This window comes from Somniosus microcephalus, chromosome 8 (assembly GCF_052327205.1).
Source record: "Somniosus microcephalus isolate GS21.2 chromosome 8, FLI_Smic_1.0, whole genome shotgun sequence".
NCBI lineage: Eukaryota > Metazoa > Chordata > Chondrichthyes > Squaliformes > Somniosidae > Somniosus > Somniosus microcephalus.
The window spans coordinates 69,575,770-69,582,698 of record NC_140994.1 but is presented as its reverse complement, the minus strand read 5'-3'; the positions used below and the strand labels follow the sequence as shown (position 1 = coordinate 69,582,698).

The following is a 6,929-nucleotide window of genomic DNA, read 5'->3' as shown; positions in this document are numbered from 1 at the left end:
TATAGCGCCTTTAATGTAGTAAAATGTCCCAAGGCGCTTCACAGTAATGTAATCAGACAACAATTGACACCGAGACAAAGCAAGGGATACTTAGAGGGGTGAGAAAAAGCTTAGTTAAAGAGGTAGGTTTTAAGGAGAGTCTTAAAGGAGGAGAGTGAGGTGGAGAGGTTTAGCGAGGGAATTCCACAGTTTCAGGCTGTCTGGGCTGATGGCACGGCCGCTATTGGTGGATGAGCTGGAGGATGGACAGGAAGTAGAGTTAGAGGAACGCAGAATTCTCAGAGGATCTGTTTTTGGTGGTGTTGCTTGAGGGAAGAATGTTGGAAAGTACAACTCCCTGCCTTTCTTCAAATAGTGCGATAGAATCTTTAGCGTTCACCTGAACCACTGGAACAGACAGATGCTGCCTTGGTTTAACACCTCACCTGGAGGTTGGCACGGTGGAAGGTGTTCAGTAGGATAAGAGTCAGTTCATGAAACATGGGCCTAGAAATTGAGTTTTGGCTTAGCCAGGGCTTTAGCGCCGGAAGTTAGTGCCGGCGCTAAGTCCCCCTGCGCGCGCCAAAAATTCAGCAGGGCCGCGCCCAAACGGCTGCCGGCGCTACTGAAGGGTCTTTGCGGCGGTAAATCGGCGCTAACTGCCGTTTCGCGCCGCAATTCCGGCGCTGCGGCACCCGATGCGGTGCGGCAGGCTCGGGAAGTGCAGGCCTCCTCCTTCCCTTAAGGAGGAGCTGCCTGCACCCGGCCGCGGCCCGCGAAAATCTTTTTAAAAATGAGCCCGGCACCTCGGACAAGTGCCGGGCTTGCTTCTGTTCCGGGGGGGGGGGGGGGGGGAAGTCCGGGGAGGGAGCTGCGGCCAGGCGGCCGGCGGGAAAGCGGCCGGCCGCCGCGGGGCCTTTAATGCGCCGGCGCAAAGACTTGTAAGACTCTATTGCCAGAGTCTTAGTTGCGGCTGCCACGGGCGAGGCGGCCGCAACTGAATTTCGGCGCTGGGGCCCGTCGGCATGGCAACCGGGACGCTGCGCACACCGATGACGTCATCGGTGCCGGCGCAGCGCTACCGGTCTACCGCGGCGGAAGGTCCCCAGGCAATTTCGGCGCCGGCGCCAATTGCAGCGCTAGGCCCTCTAGCGCCGCAAAATTGGCGCTAAGGGCACTCAATTTCTAGGCCATGGTCTTTCAGAATGCTGAGGACACCTTTGTATTGGGCCTTCTTTTCTGCTCTAAGGATAGTTTCTCCTTCTGCATGTTGGAGTGGGGAATGATCTGGTTCACAGACAGCAGGGTCCCTGTGGAGAACCAGGTTGGCGATCCTGTTTAGTTGAGAGTTACTTGGACTGACAATATGAGAGGGAGAGCATTTTAGAATTAGCACTGGCCTTTTTAGTGAGGAGACTCTCATTTTGGAACGGAATACAAGAATGAGAAGGAGGTGTAATGGGTGAACCAAGAGGCAGACTGTTCATATCATTGGGAGTGCGGGTGGTTGAGGTGTTGCTGTGCATTGAGTGAGAAGACTAAATGGTCAGGAGCTAGTACATCAGCCAGTATGAAGGAGATGAGTGTAAGCCGAGATTTTGCAGTCATACCCTTTGCTTTTGCAGTGGTTTTTGCAGAGGTCATCATTTTGTGACCAGAGCCTTCATGGCCAATGGGTCCAGGAGTCGGGAGAAAGCCTTAGTTAAAGAAATTGGATGGAAGGGAGGGCATGACTCAGCTAGTCTCAGATGGATTTTGATGAATTTTGTTTTCTTGCAGCAACGTACAGAAGGATTTGCTGAAAGAGAAGCTCGATCAGCTTCAATGTCACTTCACGTGGGGCCCACAGCAAGAAAACATTGACTTGGGCGATATGAAGCAAAGATTGCAAGATTCAATACAGACTGGTGTGAAATATCAGGCCATGCTACACAACCATCTCGCTTTCATATGCTGCCTGCAAGGCAACTGTGAAGAGGCAATTCAAATCTTAAAGGAAGCTGAAAAGATTCTGAGGGAGAATCATGAACATGAATTTGAAAGAAGAAGCATCATCACCTATGGAAACTATGCCTGGGTATATTATCACATGGGACAACTGACAGAGGCCCAGTCCTACCTCGACAAGCTGGAGATGATCTGTAAACAATTTACTAATGGCTCTCGATATACAGCACTAATACCTGAAGTATACGGGGAGAAGGGTTGGTCACTGTTGAAATCTTCCAGGAAATATTATGAAGAGTCAAAGGAATGTTTTAAAAAGGCTCTGAAGGAAGATCCTGATGACACTGAATGGAATATGGGTTATGCGACTGCTCTGTTTCGTCTGGAAGGGTTTTCTGGTACCCCAGAGAGCCGTGAACCCAGTCAGTCAGTGAAGCAGTTGCGACATGTGCTGGAGCTTGATCCAGACAAGTCTTTCGCCATGGTGCTGTTGGCTCTAAAACTACAAGAGGTCAATCAAAAGGCAGAAGCTCACAAATTAGTTGAACAAGCATTGCAGAAGTCCCCTGACCTTCCACATGTAATTCGTTATGCAGCAAAATTTTTGAGAAGAGAAGGAGATGTGGAAAAAGCTGTGGAGCTGTTGAAGAAAGCATTAGAAATTACCCCAAACTCTACCTTCTTACACCACCAAATAGGTCTGTGTTACAGAAAAAAACTATTTCAACTGATCAACAATCCAGGCAGCAAAAACCCTCGCAATCCTGCTTTTCAACAGAAAGCTGAGTTGATCAAACTATGTAAGTACCATTTTGAAAAGGCATTTGAGCCCCGCCCAATAACTTTTATTAATGCAAAACTGGATTTTGCAGGAATCTGTTCATTAAATGGAGAATATCTCAAAGCAGAGGAGATCTACAGCAATCTACTGAAATTAGAGGATATTCATCCTGGTAATAAGCAGGCAATATGTTTACAGGCTGGTTTATTTGAACTGCATAAAAAAAGATCTGAATCAAAGGCCATCACCCATTTTCTGGAAGGACTTAAATTCGAACGTGGCGCAAGAGATTGGGAATTGTGTCGCAAAAACTTGAGAAAAATTGCAACAAAACAACGTGACAGGAACCCCAGAAACAGCAAAGCCTTTGGTGTTCTTGGGTTACTGCACCAGCTGGATGGGGAGAAGTGTGAAGCTATTGAGTGCTTTGAAAAGGCCTTGGAGTTTGATTGTGACAATGAAGAATATCTATGTGCTCTTTGTGAATTACGCCTTTCTATCTAGGTCAACGCTGACTTTCCCAGCTGAAACTACACGCAGCGGGGTCGAGTTTCTGCTTTGGGCACAAATTGCGCTTGAAATTGCACTGGACAGCTCACAGTTCAAGTTTCTGCTAAAATGTATTTGAATATTCGCAAACATAAAATTTTCCAAGAACCAGTGCAATCTGTCAGTGTAATAGAATGTAACCAGTTATTTTTTTTGCATTAAAAAACATTCATTGATATATTTAAGAGTGGTAACATGATGTAGTTTTAGTAATACAGCTGAAAATGAATGTAACACAAAAAGTAAGCGTTTTTAATAAGTCTTTCACCTGTGATTAACCTGATTAAAAGTGTCTGAAAATAATTTTAAAAACTATACTGAACCATGTATTAGTTTCATTGTTGTACACCAGTCAGATTTTTAGTAATTTAAGTATTTTTTAAGATGTAAAACCTATTAAATCGTGCCCACTCGTGCCTGGGTGCCTATGTAAACGAGCTCAATGTGAAAACCCTCCTCGAACGTCCGCAAACGGACTCGCTATCTTCGTTACTTCGATCTTGGTGCGTGGCCATCTTCGGTTGGAATATTTTTCAAAACGTTAAAGATCGTGGAAAGCTTGATTTACGCTTGACGTAAATTATGTTCGAGTTTCCGCGATCTTTTTCGCTGGTTTGACCGCTTTCACCTGGATTGCTCAATTTACCCGCTCTACACGATGGCCGGTATAACGTTGAAGATTATTTTCTCTCTCTCTGTAACGAGACGCTCGCAGCTCCCTGATTTCCAGCCTCTTCAATGGAAGCGGTTCAATTCCACCGGGTGACTTACGACTAGAGGATATAAAAATGGATTAAAATGGTTAAAACTAATCAAGCTTTATAGTTGTAGATGCAGATTTTCCAATGAGAAATATTAATTTTCTGTAATATCTGAGACTGAGTATTAAAATAACCAATAAAAAGAAACTGTAGCGATGATTTTATTAGTGTCATTGATCTGTGCTAATGCTGACAGTGTCTCTCATAGTTCATACGTTGAGATGGTGAACTGTACCAGCTCTGTAAGGAACATTCAGACCAGCCTTTAACACAGGCAGTAAACTTAACAGTTGATGATTGTGGAGTGAAACAAGGCCCTTGCACTGCTCGCTGTAGCCATAGTGATATTAGAGAAAGGTTAGGAAGCAATGGTTGGGAAGGTCCAGCGGATTTGGACAATGGAAGAACCTAACATTGGGAGTGACTGCAGAGGCCTCACGCCACCCTTAGACCTATTAGAAAAGCAGCACCTGGAAGGGTTCAGCCTTTCTGTGGAGGTCATGGGCTCGATTTTCCCAGCCCCAAGGAGGCAGGTTTGGAGGCATGCAAGTTGTTAAAACTGCCAAAACTGGCGGACGGGCCCATTCCCGCCTCCATCCCGCCTCCGAGCAATTTTCCCAAGTGCGTGTTTTCTGACCCACTTTCCATCCCGCCTCCAAGAGGCTGGATAGGCCCTTAAGGCCCTTAACAACCACGTAATTGCCTCTATAATCCCATTTTGAGAAGCCTTTCCGATTTTAACACATTTCCCCCATCCTACACACCTCTTCTGGGCACGCCAGGTAATCCTGGTGGCCTCACTAGTGGATCGCTTACGAACAGCTGCAGCTCCACCATTACAAAGGAGTTTTCACCGATGATCATTTGCAGGTGGCAGAGCAATGTTGTTTCAGGTCTGGGGGAACTTTTAGCAGGCATACTCAGTGTTGTGGAAGTTTGGAGCGTGACACCCATCTCCAGTGTGACCTCCTTGGAAACCCCTCTCCTCACCTTGACTAAGTGCTTCCTCAACTGAAGCATATACCAGAAGCATGGCGACCATTTAATTCCTTTCCTCCTGGACATCAGATTCGGATGAAGACCAGCCGCGGCAGCAGCAGAACCATGAGCAACGGCAGCACCAACAGCAGGAACATCAACAGGAGTGCCAAGCTGCTAGTCACCCACCTGAAGGTGCACAGGCCAGAAGGCATCAGAGCGCCACCATATTGCTGCCCAGGATGCAAGGGACGCACATTTGCTTAGCCTGCACAATCAAACAGTTTAGTCTCACACCTTCTTACCAGTGCATCGACAATGGACAAGAACCTATGGATTCCTCTCACTCTGACCAGCATACTAACAATTGCAAGTCACCCTAAGCCCTCAATGCAGAAGTCCCATTAGCGAAATGACACACCCCACAACTGCAACAATTTGCCATCAGAATTTTTTATGACAATAAGCACCTGATGGCTTCTGAAAATTAAACACAAAATTACACCCAAGTGACAACCCTTGTGACTACTTGTGTATTCTCTTCCTCTTACGCGTGCTCCTACGTGGTGCTTCCCCTGTGGCTTCAGCAGATGTGGAGGCCCCTTGCTCACTTTCTTGCTGCTCCTGTCTCGACACCTTTGGCGGGCATCCTCTGAGGTTGCGAACCTGTGAGGGCTCAGCAACCGTCTGCTGCTCCTGCGGCTGTGCAGGGGTTGAGATGATGATCTCAGTTGGGTGGGAACTCTGGTGGGGCTCTGACCGAGGGCTCTGCAGTTGAATGGTCGGGTGAGCGATTGGAGAGGAGCCCCCAATTCCTTGTTGTATGCCACCAACATCCCTCTCATGGGTCAGCCCCACTTCAGAGCTAGCAAGTGGCTGGACAGCACCTTGCTGCACTGCAGGGGGGCCATGAGGATCCATTTCTGCACTGGAAGTCCTACTCCAGAGGACTTGCTTGAAGGTCTGGTTTGTTTGCTCAATAGCTGCCCATCGCTCCTCAAGAGATGTCAGTCTAATCTGAACAATTACAATGTTTTCAATACCCTGGCGACTAAGCTCCTCCATGGATATAGCCATCCTCTCCTCTACCATAGCCATCCTCTTCTCTACGGTAGCCAACCTTACCATGGAGGTAGCCATCCTTTCTACGGAGGTTGCCATCCTTTCCGCGGTGATGCATTCATACACCAATGCCTCCACAAAGGCTCTGCTCATGTTCACGATGGATTCCTCCATTCGCTCCACATTCGCAGCGACCCTGGAGACAAAACCTGCCAGAGACTCCTGCACCTATTCCTGGAGTTCAAGCACCGCTCTCCTTCTGGATGGACCTGGAGGCACAGGGTCGATATGCAGCTGAGCCGAGCTGGCAGAGTCCTGTGCCCTCCGACGAGGACTCTCCACTACTGTCCCTGTCTCCACCATCTGCTGATGCCCTCTTGTGAGCTGTGATCCACCGGGTGACATCACTACTCTATCTCGCGAAAGTCCCACTGAGGTGTGAGTGTCTGCGATGGTGCTGGGTGTGCTGAATTCTGCTGACGCCGCACCCTCAGAGGTTGCAGCTTTCTCTGAGGAGTCTGGAAGCTCAGGCTCTTCCTCCTGGACAGTGGGGACGGGGGCTCTCGATGGTCCTGTGGGGGAATAAAGGAAAGAGTTAGAAATGTGAGATCAAGGTTACATGAACATTGAAAAGTGCAGATGATCATAAGTCAATCTGTTAGAGCATCAGATTCCTTATCAGTGACTCATGCAATGTCAATGAGAGAGATGCCAAACTATTCTGTCACCAGCTTGCTGTGATGCGCCCATCTGTCCGCCCCCACTTGGGAATCCTCCTCGATTCCAGCGATCTCCAGGGCCGCCTCCTCCCAGGGGGTGATCTGGGCTTCTGAGGGTGGCCCTCCTCTGATCATGGCTCTTTCCCTCTTATT

The 6,929-nt window shown here is 48.1% G+C and overlaps 1 pseudogene; it reads left to right on the top strand.

The window, feature by feature from the left end:
- The first annotated feature begins 1,758 nt into the window (after window positions 1-1,758).
- LOC147113624 (interferon-induced protein with tetratricopeptide repeats 5 pseudogene) lies at window positions 1,759-4,174 on the top strand (annotated as a pseudogene).
- The last annotated feature ends 2,755 nt before the right edge of the window (window positions 4,175-6,929 follow it).